This window comes from Antedon mediterranea, chromosome 2, assembly GCF_964355755.1.
Source record: "Antedon mediterranea chromosome 2, ecAntMedi1.1, whole genome shotgun sequence".
In the NCBI taxonomy this organism is placed as follows: Eukaryota; Metazoa; Echinodermata; class Crinoidea; order Comatulida; family Antedonidae; genus Antedon; species Antedon mediterranea.
This window is the reverse complement of record NC_092671.1, coordinates 13,752,622-13,768,735: the sequence shown is the minus strand read 5'-3', so window position 1 is coordinate 13,768,735 and position 16,114 is coordinate 13,752,622. Positions and strand designations below refer to the sequence as shown.

At 37.4% G+C, this 16,114-nt stretch overlaps 1 protein-coding gene across 1 annotated transcript in view; it reads right to left on the bottom strand.

Moving 5' to 3' along the window:
- Positions 1-16,114, bottom strand: part of LOC140040484 (small ribosomal subunit protein eS26) — a 375,295-nt gene that overhangs the window by 264,994 nt on the left and 94,187 nt on the right. The gene's annotated exons all lie outside the window — the stretch shown is intronic.

The following is a 16,114-nucleotide window of genomic DNA, read 5'->3' as shown; positions in this document are numbered from 1 at the left end:
AAAGAGAAACTTGTCACAAAATGAGTCCAAATATTTGATTTGGACTCATTTAAACAAACCCAATTTGTGTTTTGTATGTAACATTAGGGTTGAGGGATGGGAAAGCGGATAGGTACAAAGAGGAACAATTTTTAAATATATTCTTTATCCACTCAGTAACGAAATATTTTGTTCATGTTTTATAGGCCTATAAATAATATACCTCTAAATACAGTAAAACATTTGCGATTTAATACTTTGTTAAAACTGTCACTGTCATAATCAATTGAAATATTAAAGTACATGTTACGATACACCACTACGACGTTTATATTATTGGTAATTATTAATTAATACAAACGTTGAGAAGGAACTGTCAGTATAAAGTTTATTTGTATATAATAATGTGTTTATATATCTAACAGTAGAGCCTAACCACAATCTCAGTAATAAAGTTTATTTGTATATATTTTTATATTACATCTAACAGTACGAACATTCACAGTAAGAAATGTTCGATTCAAATGAGTACCAAAAATAGTTAATAGGTATTTACAGTATTGTCAAAGTATTGCAAGTTTATTCTCAAAGGGCCCATATATTTACCTACCGTATGTGTTAAACCAAGGGCTCATAAATTTACCTACTTGTGCTAAACCAAACTCTGGCAGACTGAGAGATTGGGATGTTCCATTCATCGCAAATCAATACATTTGTATAATCGTATATTAAATCTATCAAAATAGTATTTTTTTTAAAGAAAATCGGCCTGTCTTCAACATTATGATGCTGTACTCTAGCTGTTCAACCAGTTTTCAGCTATTAAAAACAATTATCGTAGGAGGAGATAGGAAAATGCGAAGCCTCCTCGCATTTTTGTGGCGGGTATTTTTCAAGATGGACATCCATTAGTCAGTATATACCATGATCGGAAAACACCCCTATTTGGGGGAAATCGTTGAACCTAAATTCGTTTTAATCGTCAATAACTAATTATCTAACTCAATTTAATTAGTAAACAGGGTTACGTCAGGTGGTTAAAAACAGTACCGAAAGTACGAACCAACTTTATATACAAAGTAAATCAATGGAAAGTAAAATCTATATTATAATAGCACTAAGCAAAAATTTGTTCCTCTATCTCCTCCCAAACCGCAAGTCCGATAGTAGGCCTACCCCTGTTCGAGCTGGAGCACCTTTTAATTCCCCTTTATCCATTATTCTATAATTAGAACGGCAAATTTAGACCAATGTCTTTGTAAATGGCGAACGTTGTGTTCGCCAATCCTCGGGGTTTTCCCGCTACCAAAATCGACCGAGCATGCAATATACAATGGTTAACAATTAAAGAGCGCACATGGGCCGCAGATGAAATTCTATTCACGTGCCAAAGTAAATCAAGGGAAAGTAAAATATGACAATAATAAAATAATGTTTAAGTATTAAATAATGCTTGTCAAAATGGAGCTGGTTGTGTCCAGATTTCTGGTTCGTGTACTGCATACACGTGTAGCTGTCCATCCTGCTACACTGGACAGTTCTGTGAAACATGTAAGTTTAAAAGGAGATGGAATTCTATTCACGTATCAAGTAATTAAAGAGAAATTAAAATATAATTTATTTGCTATTTCAGTATTAAATGCTTGTTCCAATAATGCTTGTCAAAATGGAGCTGGTTGTGTCCAGGTTTCTGGTTCCTGTACTGCTTACACGTGTACCTGTCCGTCTTGCTACACTGGAACATTCTGTGAAACATGTAAGTTTAAAAGCAGATGGAATTCTATTCACGTATCAAGTAATTCAAGAGAAATTAAAATATAATTTATTTGCTATCTCAGTATTAAATGCTTGTTCCAATAATGCTTGTCAAAATGGAGCTGCTTGTGTCCAGGTTTCTGGTTCGTGTACTGCATACACGTGTAGCTGTGCTACATGCTACACTGGAACATTCTGTGAAACATGTAAGTCTAAAAACAGCACAAAATGTAGATGAAATTGTATTTAAGAACCAGCTATATCAAGAGAAAGTATATTGTAATTTATTTAATATTTCAGTATTAAATGCTTGTACTAATAATGCTTGTCAGAATGGAGCTGCTTGTGTCCAGGTTTCTGGTTCCTGTACTGCTTACACGTGTAGCTGTCCATCCTGCTACACTGGACAGTTCTGTGAAACATGTAAGTTTAAAAGCAGCACAAAAAGCAGATGAAATTTTATTCACGTACCAAGTAAATACCTTATTTTTAATTATGTTGCCAGGACCCCACATTTTAAAGCTTAAGCTTCCAGTGGGGTACCCCTTTTTCTCATTTATTATCTATTATTTTTAGAAAATGTTAACTGTATTTTGTTTTTATTTGAGAAATAAAAATTATTGATTGATTGATTGATAAATCAAGGGAAAGTAAAATCTATATTATAATAGCACTAAGCCAAAATTTGTTCCTCTATCTCCTCCCAAACCACAAGTCCGATAGTACCCCTGTTTGAGCTGGAGCATCTTTTAATTCCCCTTTATCCATTAGTCTATATTATAAAGTCAAATTTATACGAAAGTGTGTTTTTTAGACCAATTTCTTTGCAACTGCCTACATTGCGTTTGGCAATCCTTTGCATTTCCCCACTACCAAAATCGATCAAGGATGCAATACAATAGGTGAAAATTGAAGAGTGCCATGGGCAGCGGATGAAATTCTATTCAAGTGCCAAGTAAATCAGGGGAAAGTAAAATATAATTTATTTATTATTTCAGTATTAAATGCTTGTTCCAATAATGCCTGTCAGAATGGAGCTGCTTGTGTCCAGGTTTCTGGTTCCTGTACTGCTTACACGTGTAGCTGTCCATCCTGCTACACTGGACAGTTCTGTGAAACATGTAAGTTTAAAAGCAGCACAAAAAGCAGATGACATTTTATTCACGTACCAAGTAAATCAAGGGACAGTAAAATCTATATTATAATAGCACTAAGCCACAATTTGTTACTCTATCTCCTCCGAAACCGCAAGTCCGATTGTACCCCTGTTTGAGCTGGAGCATCTTTTAATTCCCCTTTATCCATTAGTCTATATTATAAAGTCAAATTCGTCTTGCTACACTGGACAGTTCTCTGAAACATGTAAGTTTAAAAGCAGCACAAAGAGCAGATGGAATTCTATTTACATACCAAGTAAATCAACAGAAAGTAAATTGTAATTTATTTAATATTTCAGTATTAAATGCTTGTACTAATAATGCTTGTCAAAATGGAGCTGGTTGTGTCCAGGTTGCTGGTTCCTGTACTGCTTACACGTGTAGCTGTCCATTTTGCTACACTGGACAGTTCTGTGAAACATGTAAGTTTAAAAGCAGATGGAATTCTATTCACGTATCAAGTAATTCAAGAGAAATTAAAATATAATTTATTTCCTATTTCAGTATTAAATGCTTGTTCCAATAATGCTTGTCAAAATGGGGCTGCTTGTGTCCAGGTTTCTGGTTCGTGTACTGCATACACGTGTAGCTGTGCTACATGCTACACTGGAACATTCTGTGAAACATGTAAGTTTAAAAACAGCACAAAATGTAGATGAAATAGTATTTAAGAACCAGCTATATCAAGAGAAAGTAAATTTTAATTTATTTAATATTTCAGTATTAAATGCTTGTACTAATAATGCTTGTCAAAATGGAGCTGCTTGTGTCCAGGTTTCTGGTTCGTGTACTGCATACACGTGTAGCTGTGCTACATGCTACACTGGAACATTCTGTGAAACATGTAAGTTTAAAAACAGCACAAAATGTAGATGAAATAGTATTTAAGAACCAGCTATATCAAGAGAAAGTAAATTTTAATTTATTTAATATTTCAGTATTAAATGCTTGTACTAATAATGCTTGTCAAAATGGAGCTGCTTGTGTCCAGGTTTCTGGTTCCTGTACTGCATACACGTGTAGCTGTCCATCCTGCTACACTGGACAGTTCTGTGAAACATGTAAGTTTAAAAGCAGCACAAAAAGCAGATGCAATAGTATTTAAGAACCAGCTATATCAAGAGAAAGTAAATTTTAATTTATTTAATATTTCAGTATTAAATGCTTGTACTAATAATGCTTGTCAAAATGGAGCTGCTTGTGTCCAGGTTTCTGGTTCCTGTACTGCTTACACGTGTAGCTGTCCGTCCTGCTACACTGGACAGTTCTGTGAAACTTGTAAGTTTAAAATAGCACAAAAAGCAGATGAAATTTTATTCACGTACCAAGTAAATCAAGGGAAAGTAAAATCTATATTATAATAGATTTACACAGGTTTCCAGGACATCTCAACAATAGTTCAACGATATTTTTCAAAAGTGAATTTAGTATCCCCGTACACAATATGAATCAACAAAAACAACGGATTAACACATCTGTTCTCTTTAATTGTAAACGATCTTATATTCCTTTAATCATCTACTGGATAATCATCAGTTCCTTGTTAATGGTTAACCACGGTTTAATTCTAAATAACTGTTTTTTTTAATTTAACTTTAAACATCTTACGAAAACAACAAAACCAAACAGCAATCCTTTAACAAAAACAGGCCAGCAACCCAATAACACATGTCTCCCTGAACTCTCCCAATTGACCTCTCTCAATTTTTGTTATAGAGGGCCTGATTTTCTAACTCTAGAGGGCCTGGTTTTCTTGCCATGTAACACACTCCCCCCACAAGGGAAATGTCGTCCCCGATATCCAATTCTATCTTACATTTCTATGAACATAAGATATGTATGCCTTACTATGCCTATAACTTACTTAGTATGTTACAATAGTTACTTCTCTCAGTTACTTTTAATAGAACGAAAAACAAAATTTATAATATTAACTACTGACCAATACAATTCCATAATGTTCATTTTGCTATAACAAGTCCAAAATATGTGAAAACTTGTATTACTTTATGAATAAGCAAATATTATTCTAGCATGTGTAGTCATCAAGTGTTTCAATCGCAATATCTTGTGGAATTCATGTTATTTACAATTACTGTACAACCAGCAATGTTCTTTCCCGTTCAAAACACTTTCTACAGTAGGTTATGCCACTCTGGGAATGTAGTTCCATACCACTTGTCCATAGCAAGTTGCCTAACTCCCACACACTCATTCCATGTGTGTAGGAGGGATGTGTAATAGGGCTAGGCCTATATTCCCTATACTTCGTCAACAACGATACATCCATCAGTGGTAGGTATTTGTCCATGTCCATAAGGACAATCGTAACATATTCAAACTGTAACTCATCCATTATCTTTGTGATGCAATCCAAAGGTACCACATACTCATTTGGTTTCCTACACATAGTATCGTTTACCCGCTGCCGCTGCACTTTGTCACAAAGTCTTCTTAACGTTCAATTAAAGTACAAGTATAATGTAGTTAGCATAGTGCAATACTCTGTTCAAATGTTCAATTATCTGATTTTCAAGTAACTTCTTTTTTTTTCTTTTTTTTTTAAAGAAAAGTGTCAATAATACAGTTTATAATGTTCATCGCTATATACAGGTTCCTACCTATTTACAATCGTTAGTTTCCGTTCGTCATCACTTGGTTTGTTCTATTAGATAACATATGTGATGGGTACCACCGTCGGTTTGGATAAAATTCAGTAAATGTTGGGTAGTAGTTCTGGTTCTGTAGGTGAGTATTATTTGGCTGATAAGTTCTTCACGGTGGAAATTGTCTGTCGTTCAAAATAGGATAATTTGAATAATAATTACCATAACAATTAAAGGGAAGAATTCCTTGCATCATCTGACGTTTAGTTGGTGAAATGGTTGAGTCGTGTCAGTCATTATTGACATGCAATGTGGTGCAGGTATGCCCATTTGGTCATAGTTAAATGTACTAGGAGGATGCCGTTGACGTGCCGGGCGTCCTGTATTACATTCTACATTGTTTGGTGGGTCTAGAGGGATGCTTGCATGACTTAACTGGTCATCCTCAGATGGTGATGTTTGTAATTCACTATTTTCCCTCTGGTAACTGTCACTTATTTGTGGTACTTCAGGAATAATCACTTCTTCACGAGGAAGCTGTATCTGGTCACCAATGTGAGTCTGTGGTTCCGGAACTAAAGATATTTCAGTCGGTGTTTGGTGAATTGGTCTGAACATTTCATCTTCATCCTCAGAGTCTGATGAGTTATTGATTTCCTCTGCAACTTTGTTCTGGTCATGTAATCGTGTCTTCTCTTGTTTACGTTGTGTTCTAGGTGGTATTGTTTCAGGTGAGTCTATTTTCAATGCGTCACAGGGAAATAATAGGTTCCTGTGTAGTGTTCGTACTCTACCATCTCCTTGTTCTGGTCGTACTTCATATACCGGCAAGTTACGCTTCTGGGTTACCACCACATGTACTGTATCTTCATAGTAACTTTGAAGTTTTCCCGGACCACCAGGAGGAACACAGTTCTTCAGTAATACCCTGTCACCAGGTGACAAGGTTAAATTTAGTTTCTTATTTTGGTCGTGTCTGGTTTTACTTTTCTTTGCAGTTCTCGCAATATTGTAGGCCTCTCCCATCCTTTTCTTCCACCTTCCGACGTAATCACTGTATGTGCCTTGTTCCTCTTCATTTGGGGAAGTTAACGAAAAGGCGAGGTCAATAGGTAGTCGAGGTGAACGTCCATACAGTAAGAAATGTGGTGAGTAACATGTGGTCTCGTGTTGTGTAACATTGTAAGCATGAATAACTTTATTGAGATGATACTTCCAATCCTCCTTCTGCTGTGTGGTCAGCGTACGAAGCATGGATAGTAAGGTTCGGTTGAATCTTTCAACTTGTCCATTTCCTTGAGGATGGTATAGTGTTGTTCTCGATCCTTTAATTCCTCCAAGTTGTTCCAGGCGACGAAACAAAGTGTTTTCAAATTCTCGACCTGGTCGTGATGAACGCGGCAAGGATATCCAAACTTTAAAACAAAATCATTGAATATCTTGTCGGCAACTGTTTTACCTGACTTGTTGGTAGTTGGGTAGGCCTGTGCAAACCTGGTGAAATAATCTATGACCACCAGGATGTATTCATAACCACCTTTGCATTTTGAGCATGTGTGATCTTCGCTGGTCTTTTATCTTTAACGCAACTGCACTCCTTTGGTATGTAGTGTTCGATACTAGCTTCTGCACGAGGCCAGTAGAACCTATCCCTAACCAACTGAAGAACTCTGTTAGTGCTTAAGTGTCCCATCTCATTATGCAGTGTTTTCAAAACCATCTGTCTTAATTGTTTGGGTAAAACTAGCTGTGTCCGAGTTGCTGTTCTTCTATAGAGGATGCCATTTTTATCAGTGTTAATTTTACTCCACCCGGGCGGGCATCATCAATCTTGTTTCAGTCTCTTCATCTTTCCGTTCTTTCCTAGAAGGCCATTTGCCTTTTGCTTTATACTGCTGAAAACGTGAAATAGCTGGATCATTGGTTTGTGTGTCTCGTATTTCTTCACTTGAAAACGTAGGTAAGTTGATAGTAGATGTGAGGTTTTGGTCATGGTTACTCATTTCGGTCCCTTGCAGATTATTGATATAAGCAAAGCGTGGTCTGCTGAATCTGAACACCCTGGACAACCGCATTCATAACTGAAGGTTAAACTAGTTCTGTGCACTTCTCAAAATCGGCTGGGGTCATTGGCATCCGAGACAAAACGTCAGCATCATCATTACTAGTGTCTGGTCTATATTTTATTTCAAAATTGAAATCAGCCAACTCCGCTACCCATCTGTGGCCAACAGCGTTTAACCTTGCAGTTGTTAGGATATACGTAAGTGGGTTGTTGTCTGTGTAGACTGTGAAAAACTTGGCATATGATAGGTAGTCTCTAAAATGATTGGTGATTGCCCATTTTAGAGCTAGAAATTCTACCTTACCAGAATGTAGATGATAGTTTTTCTCTGCGGGAGAAAAAGAACGGGAACCATAGCCTATAACTCTCAAAGTTCGATTCTGACTTTGGTACAGCACAGCCCCAAGTCCATCCTGAGAGGCATCTGTATGAAGTTCAAAGGGTTTCTCAAAATCAGGAAATGCCATGATTGGGGCTTGGCTTAACTCATCAATAAACCCATCTATAATTTGTTGATATTCTGGGCACCAAGTTATTGGAGTGGATGATGGAACTTGTCCCTTGTCCTTGTTGTTTTTCTGTTTAGCTTGTCTTTTTTTGTTCCTCTTATGATTTTTCTTTAAACTTCCAGCTTGTGTTAGTAACACGAATAGGGGTTTCGCCCTCTTTGAGTAATCTCTTAAGTAGCGTCTATAGTATCCCGTGAACCCTAAGAGTTTCCTTACTTCGCCTACCGTCTGTGGAACTTTTGTTTTGAGTGTATTGAGCGCCTCGGTATCCTTAGGATCCGGTCTGTACCCTTCCTGGCTAATAATTTGACAAGTATTTGACTTCCGATTGAAATAGATGACATTTAGTTGGTTTTAGTTTCATTCCATTTTCTTGAACCCGTCGAAGCACTTCCTTTAGATTGCTCATATGGTTCTCAAAGGTGTTTCCGTAAACAATAATGTCGTCTAGATACACTTCACAAATTCTATGATTTAGACCATCTAAAGCGTCCTCCATACACCTCTGATATGCATGGGGCATTCTTCAATCCAAAAGGGACTCGCACCCATTCATGTAAACCCCAGGGAGTGACAACAGCAGTGAGTGGACGACTATCTGGGTGCATATATCCCTGGTGGTATGCCTTGCCTTGGTCCAATGTACTAAACCACATATTTCCCCCAAGACTGTCGAGCACATCTTGTATTCGGGGGATGGGTTGACAATCTGGTATGGTCTTCCGATTTAGGTCTCTATAGTCCATGCATAGCCGTAGTCCTCCATCTTTTTTTCGCACACAAACTACTGGTGAAGCATATGGTGATTCGGATTTTACTATCCAGCCTTGGTCGATCAGTTCTCGAAGATATTCTTTTACTTCTTGAAAGAGAGGTCTGGGTATAGATTGATAGGTTTTCTGTACTGGTATGTTGTCGGTTAGGTTAATTTTCATTTCAAGACTCGGTATTGAACCCATATCTCGGTCATGTTGACTGAAACTGTTAGACTCATCTTGCAACATCTTTTCAACCAATGTTCGTTGGTTATCATTTAAATGGTTGAAGTTAATTTTAGATATCCAATCAGTACTTCCTGGGTTCATCTCTACACTAGTAGCAGCTTTCTGCACATTTCTCATGGGATTATCCTCGTTGACTGTATTACTTTTAGTGTCCAATCTGCCATGATATACTGCTGTCACTAGTTGTATGAGTCTTCTTTGGGATAATCAGTGTTCTGTCAGTCCTGTTGGTGACTTGGATACTAATATGTGAACAGAATCCTTGTTTTAAGTCTACAATGGTTTCAGCTAATTCCAGTCCGTCAGGTAAAGAATGTTCTGGATGTGGTTCAAATAAAACCATCATTTTCTTTTGTATCTTTCCTGTTCTTGCTCTCACTTTAATGATGTTAGTTTGCTTGGCTGGAATTTTATGTAAAGTGTGTCCAGAATTTATTTCACAAAAGTCTGTAGGGTCTGACGTTCGGATTTTGGATATTAATCTTTCTGTTGTAATGTGATGACATTTTGGGAAAGATGTACTTATGGCCTGCTTTAATTCTGGTCCCTCAGTATGCTGGATAATCTCTCTGATGACATTATACCCAATGATTGGATGTAGCAAATTATCTTCGGTTACCAAGACAGGTACTAAAGTGGATAATGTTGATTGCTTTTCTGTTGGTAATAATTCAAACTTAAGTGCTAACCATCCTAGGTACGGAATTTCTGTTCCATTAGCTGCTGACAGTTTAAGATCTGACTCCAACAGTTCTTTTAAATCCCGTAGTGGCAAATTAGGAAACTGGGTTAACCACCATTTCTGTGACACTATAGAAACTTGTGACCCTGTGTCAAATAAAGCTTCTACCACACCGCCGTTTATTTTGCATTTGATGATACACTTGTTACCGATAAGCTTGACAATTTGTTGATGTTGTCTTGGTGTAAGATGGCTGACCTGACGACTATTACATTCCAAGAGCTTGTTACTGGTATTTTGTTTGGGGGACCTGTCTGTGTCTATGGTCTCTCCCCGTCCCGCTGGATTGACCTTGGTCCATTTCCCTGGCTCCTACAGCTCCTGGCAAAATGGTTGGATCCACCGCACTTAAAACAATGTCTACACTCCGCCCCTTTCTTATTCTGTTTGCATACATCACAACCCCTTTCTCTAGTCTTTCTTTCAGTTCTCTGCTGCACCATTGAAAGGGATGCAGTCTCAGTGTTCTGTCGTACCACTTGTTGAAGTACCGACACATTAGCCTGTAGTGTCTTCATTCCTTTTATCAACAATTGTATCTCATCCTGCTGTCCATCTGCTGCAACAGAAGCAGCACTGATGCACGTTTTACTTTTCTGAGACCGTCTTTCTTCTAGATTCTCCACAATGGCTAATCTTTCTAGAAGATCTTCATCGGTAATTTTCGGTGTAAGATACGGATTCATTTCACTTCTCAATCTCTCTGGCAAGCCAGTCTTCAATGTTTGGATGAAGGTATTTGTACTAAATCCGCATCATATTTTAGGGTTGATTGATCTTCCTGAGATGCAAAAGTGACCCGTTGACGAAGGCTCATCGCACGCATAACAAAATCCTGTGTTGCTTCAGATTTTCGAAGCGATGCTAGTTCTTGATACAAGTCCATCGCATCTCGTTCCTTATAATGAGCCCTTAGAATTCTTCGCAACTGTGGCAATTTTATATCAATTCTCCCTTCCAGGTAACTTCGTAGCGGCAACCAAAATCTCTCTGGAGGTATACCCTTTTTGGACTGCATCTTCAATTTGCATGGCGAGACTGTTAAAGGTCAGCTTCCCTGCCTGTCCGGGTGCCCCAATCTGTCTACTTAGCTTCAGATCACGTCTGCCCCATGGGAAAGCACCCAAGCCCTTGTTCTCTGGCACTGGTCTCTCACTCCCTGCAGACGTCACCTGATTTACTGCCACTTCGATCTCCTCTCCTGGTGCCTCGAATCCACCAATTATTAGTTCATGCATGCCCGTCAACAGTGCTAGTCCTTTATCCTCCATTGCATCTACCTCATCGCCATCTAAAAATGTATTGATTGCCTTTAAAACAATGCGTTTCGTTTTGTCATCCATTCCTTCTAGCTTAAGATACCGTGCCACTTCTTTTACTTGTTCTACAGTTAGAAGGTAAGGTGTACTACGTAACTCTCTCTCTAGAGTTTCTAATTCCATGTTCTTCGCTTTTCTTTTCTTATTCAATTCCTAGAGATGTCCTGGCAGGATCGCCAGATTTTCCACAGGTTTCCAGGACATCTCAACACAATAGTTCAACGATATTTTTCCAAAGTGAATTTAGTATCCCCGTACACAATATGAATCAACAAAAACAGCGGATTAACACATATGTTCTCTTTAATTGTAAACGATCTTATATTCCTTTAATCATCTACTGGATAATCATCAGTTCCTTGTTAATGGTTAACCACGGTTTAATTCTAAATAACTGTTCTTTTTAATTTAACTTTAAACATCTTACGAAAACAACAAAACCAAACAGCAATCCCTTAACAAAAACAGGCCAGCAACCCAATAACACATGTCTCCCTGAACTCTCCCAAATGACCTCTCTCAATTTTTGTTATAGAGGGCCTGATTTTCTAACTCTAGAGGGCCTGGTTTTCTTGCCATGTAACAATAGCACTAAGCCCAAATTTGTTCCTCTATCTCCTCCCAAACGACAAGTCCGATAGTACCCCTATTCGAGCTGGGGCACCTTTTAATTCCCCTTTATCCATTAGTCTATATTGTAAAGTCAAATTTGTACGAAAGTGTGTTTTTTAGACCAATTTTTTGCAACTGCCTAACATTGCGTTTGGCAATCCTTTGCATTTCCCCACTACCAAAAATAAAATCGATCAAGGATGCAATACAATATGTGAAAATTGAAGAGTGCCATGGGCAGCAAAGAAATTCTATTAAAGTGCCAAGTAAATCAGGGGAAAGTAAAATATAATTTATTTAATATTTCAGTATTAAATGCTTGTTCCAATAATGCCTGTCAGAATGGAGCTGCTTGTGTCCAGGTTTCTGGTTCCTGTACTGCTTACACGTGTAGCTGTCCATCCTGCTACACTGGACAGTTCTGTGAAACATGTAAGTTTAAAAGCAGCACAAAAAGCAGATGACATTTTATTCACGTACCAAGTAAATCAAGGGACAGTAAAATCTATATTATAATAGCACTAAGCCAAAATTTGTTCCTCTATCTCTTCCGAAACCGCAAGTCCGATCGTACCCCTGTTTGAGCTGGAGCATCTTTTAATTCCCCTTTATCCATTAGTCTATATTATAAAGTCAAATTCGTCTTGCTACACTGGACAGTTCTCTGAAACATGTAAGTTTAAAAGCAGCACAAAGAGCAGATGGAATTCTATTTACATACCAAGTAAATCAACAGAAAGTAAATTGTAATTTATTTAATATTTAAGTATTAAATGCTTGTACTAATAATGCTTGTCAAAATGGAGCTGGTTGTGTCCAGGTTGCTGGTTCCTGTACTGCTTACACGTGTAGCTGTCCATCGTGCTACACTGGACAGTTCTGTGAAACATGTAAGTTTAAAAGCAGATGGAATTCTATTCACGTATCAAGTAATTCAAGAGAAATTAAAGTATAATTTATTTCCTATTTCAGTATTAGGCCTAAATGCTTGTTCCAATAATGCTTGTCAAAATGGAGCTGCTTGTGTCCAGGTTTCTGGTTCGTGTACTGCATACACGTGTAGCTGTGCTACATGCTACACTGGAACATTCTGTGAAACATGTAAGTTTAAAAACAGCACAAAATGTATATGAAATAGTATTTAAGAACCAGCTATATCAAGAGAAAGTAAATTGTAATTTATTTAATATTTCAGTATTAAATGCTTGTACTAATAATGCTTGTCAAAATGGAGCTGCTTGCGTCCAGGTTTCTGGTTCCTGTACTGCTTACACGTGTAGCTGTCCGTCCTGCTACACTGGACAGTTCTGTGAAACTTGTAAGTTTAAAATAGCACAAAAAGCAAATGAAATTTTATTCACGTACCAAGTAAATCAAGGGAAAGTAAAACCTATATTATAATAGCACTAAGCCAAAATTTGTCCTTCTATCTCCTCCCAAACCGCAAGTCCGATAGTACCCCTGTTCGAGCTGGGGCACCTTTTAATTCCCCTTTATCCATTAGTCTAAATTATAAAGTCAAATTTGTACGAAAGTGTGTTTTTTAGACCAATTTCTTTGCAACTGCCTAACATTGCGTTTGGCAATCCTTTGCATTTCCCCGCTACCAAAATCGATCAAGGATGCAATACAATAGGTGAAAATTGAAGAGTGCCATGGGCAGCAGATGAAATTCTATTCAAGTGCCAAGTAAATCAGGGGAAAGTAAAATATAATTTATTTAATATTTCAGTATTAAATGCTTGTTCCAATAATGCCTGTCAGAATGGAGCTGCTTGTGTCCAGGTTTCTGATTCCTGTACTGCTTACACGTGTAGCTGTCCATCCTGCTACACTGGACAGTTCTGTGAAACATGTAAGTTTAAAAGCAGCACAAAAAGCAGATGACATTTTATTCACGTACCAAGTAAATCAAGGGACAGTAAAATCTATATTATAATAGCACTAAGCCAAAGTTTGTTCCTCTATCTCTTCCTAAACCGCAAGTCCGATAGTACCCCTGTTTGAGCTGGAGCATCTTTTAATTCCCCTTTATCCATTAGTCTATATTATAAAGTCAAATTCGTCTTGCTACACTGGACAGTTCTCTGAAACATGTAAGTTTAAAAGCAGCACAAAGAGCAGATGGAATTCTATTTACATACCAAGTAAATCAACAGAAAGTAAATTGTAATTTATTTAATATTTAAGTATTAAATGCTTGTACTAATAATGCTTGTCAAAATGGAGCTGGTTGTGTCCAGGTTGCTGGTTCCTGTACTGCTTACACGTGTAGCTGTCCATCGTGCTACACTGGACAGTTCTGTGAAACATGTAAGTTTAAAAGCAGATGGAATTCTATTCACGTATCAAGTAATTCAAGAGAAATTAAAGTATAATTTATTTCCTATTTCAGTATTAGGCCTAAATGCTTGTTCCAATAATGCTTGTCAAAATGGAGCTGCTTGTGTCCAGGTTTCTGGTTCGTGTACTGCATACACGTGTAGCTGTGCTACATGCTACACTCGAACATTCTGTGAAACATGTAAGTTTAAAAACAGCACAAAATGTAGATGAAATAGTATTTAAGAACCAGCTATATCAAGAGAAAGTAAATTGTAATTTATTTAATATTTCAGTATTAAATGCTTGTACTAATAATGCTTGTCAAAATGGAGCTGCTTGCGTCCAGGTTTCTGGTTCCTGTACTGCTTACACGTGTAGCTGTCCGTCCTGCTACACTGGACAGTTCTGTGAAACTTGTAAGTTTAAAATAGCACAAAAAGCAAATGAAATTTTATTCACGTACCAAGTAAATCAAGGGAAAGTAAAACCTATATTATAATAGCACTAAGCCAAAATTTGTCCTTCTATCTCCTCCCAAACCGCAAGTCCGATAGTACCCCTGTTCGAGCTGGGGCACCTTTTAATTCCCCTTTATCCATTAGTCTAAATTATAAAGTCAAATTTGTACGAAAGTGTCTTTTTTAGACCAATTTCTTTGCAACTGCCTAACATTGCGTTTGGCAATCCTTTGCATTTCCCCGCTACCAAAATCGATCAAGGATGCAATACAATAGGTGAAAATTGAAGAGTGCCATGGGTAGCAGATGAAATTCTATTCAAGTGCCAAGTAAATCAGGGGAAAGTAAAATATAATTTATTTAATATTTCAGTATTAAATGCTTGTTCCAATAATGCCTGTCAGAATGGAGCTGCTTGTGTCCAGGTTTCTGGTTCCTGTACTGCTTACACGTGTAGCTGTCCATCCTGCTACACTGGACAGTTCTGTGAAACATGTAAGTTTAAAAGCAGCACAAAAAGCAGATGACATTTTATTCACGTACCAAGTAAATCAAGGGACAGTAAAATCTATATTATAATAGCACTAAGCCAAAATTTGTTCCTCTATCTCTTCCCAAACCGCAAGTCCGATAGTATCCCTCTTTGAGCTGGAGCATCTTTTAATTCCCCTTTATCCATTAGTCTATATTATAAAGTCAAATTCGTCTTGCTACACTGGACAGTTCTCTGAAACATGTAAGTTTAAAAGCAGCACAAAGAGCAGATGGAATTCTATTTACATACCAAGTAAATCAACAGAAAGTAAATTGTAATTTATTTAATATTTCAGTATTAAATGCTTGTACTAATAATGCTTGTCAAAATGGAGCTGGTTGTGTCCAGGTTGCTGGTTCCTGTACTGCTTACACGTGTAGCTGTCCATCGTGCTACACTGGACAGTTCTGTGAAACATGTAAGTTTAAAAGCAGATGGAATTCTATTCACGTATCAAGTAATTCAAGAGAAATTAAAATATAATTTATTTCCTATTTCAGTATTAAATGCTTGTTCCAATAATGCTTGTCAAAATGGAGCTGCTTGTGTCCAGGTTTCTGGTTCGTGTACTGCATACACGTGTAGCTGTGCTACATGCTACACTGGAACATTCTGTGAAACATGTAAGTTTAAAAACAGCACAAAATGTAGATGAAATAGTATTTAAGAGCCAGCTATATCAAGAGAAAGTAAATTGTAATTTATTTAATATTTCAGTATTAAATGCTTGTACTAATAATGCTTGTCAAAATGGAGCTGCTTGCGTCCAGGTTTCTGGTTCCTGTACTGCTTACACGTGTAGCTGTCCGTCCTGCTACACTGGACAGTTCTGTGAAACTTGTAAGTTTAAAATAGCACAAAAAGCAAATGAAATTTTATTCACGTACCAAGTAAATCAAGGGAAAGTAAAACCTATATTATAATAGCACTAAGCCAAAATTTGTCCTTCTATCTCCTCCCAAACCGCAAGTCCGATAGTACCCCTGTTCGAGCTGGGGCACCTTTTAATTCCCCTTTATCCATTAGTCTAAATTATAAAGTCAAATTT